We start from the raw sequence: 1436 nt of genomic DNA, 5'->3' as shown, positions 1-1436 counted from the left end.
GTGTTCTAAATCACTAGTTAACACATTAAGACCCCATGCAGGCCCATTCTAATGTGTTCTAAATCACTAGTTAACACATTAAGATCCCATGCAGGCCCATTCTAATGTGTTCTAAATCACTATAGTTCTCACACTTTGAAGACTTTTCAAAAATGTTCGAAAATAGCAGCTCACAGCACTGCACTAAGTGTTGTGCTGTGAGCTTGTACTATTTTTGAATAATCAATGCTTCCGGTTTAAATGGTCACGTTCAGTGTAACCACACTCTAGAACCCCATCGGCAAATTATCTTGGAGAAACATGAAAACATTTTACAATTTAGGCGACAACGCAAATCCTGGGTTACATTTTTGAATGTTTACTCGCTTGTGCTCCTACAATGTATGGTCGAAGCATGTTGAGGCTTCTGTTGAAATGCTGACACACACACACACACACACACACACACACACACACACACACACACACACACACACACACACACACACACACACACACACACACACACACACACACACATACACAGTGTAGGGAGTGGAGTCAGTGGACAGACAGATATAAACACTCCTCCTTATCTCATTCGCCACACGCTTGTAAAGGGAGGTGTGTGTGTGTGTGTGTGTGTGTGTGCATGTCAGTGTCAGACACTAGTGTCACTCCATTTATTTTCAGTATCGGTAGATAATTAACCCTTCAAACCCTTCAAAAGTCAACGACCCCAAAATTGATAAGTATTTGGCCACAAATACCATTTATGTTAAAAACATTTAGTTAAAAACATATAGTCGTTTTCCGTTGTGAGCTTGTACTTTGGCTATTTTCAAATGTAAGTTTAAATAGAGCTGAAGTGTTTTGTAATGATGATCACAATCTTCTAAAGTTTTCCAATAATTGTAGTGGAGTAAAAAGTTTAATATCTGAGATCAAGTGGGGTTTTTGAAAGTATTAAAAGTCGGAAAACCTCAATTGTACTTATAAGTAGCCTGCTATAGGCTGCTACAGTACTTTCCACCATGCCTTAACTCGGAAAACGGAGTATTTCTTTCGACACTCTAATTAGGCTCCAATTTGCCTCTGGTCCATCAACCAGAGTGTCCCAGAGGAGTGAGTGGTGAGGATGATCCATGTGGGATTCTCCTCACATCCATTTCTAGGTTTTTGTGGAACAGACTTTAATTGGCTCTCTAAAATGTGTCCAGCATGGCGCCACTCCTAAATCCTAACACGACGAGCTTGTGATATTTCCTTGGTGTTTAGGATTTATTGGCCAATTTGACTGAAATGTGTGTTATGCATTTTGCATTAAAACAAAGGACCTCTTTCCTAGTTTCCTTGTGCGGTTGCACCATAATGACATAATCAACAGCTGATTGGAACCACCGCATATGACACTGGTTTATACAAATCATAATCAACAGCTGATTGGAACCACCGCA

Source organism: Protomyctophum parallelum, assembly GCF_964188405.1.
Source record: "Protomyctophum parallelum genome assembly, chromosome: 8".
In the NCBI taxonomy this organism is placed as follows: domain Eukaryota; kingdom Metazoa; phylum Chordata; class Actinopteri; order Myctophiformes; family Myctophidae; genus Protomyctophum; species Protomyctophum parallelum.
Note: the sequence above shows the minus strand (reverse complement) of the source record.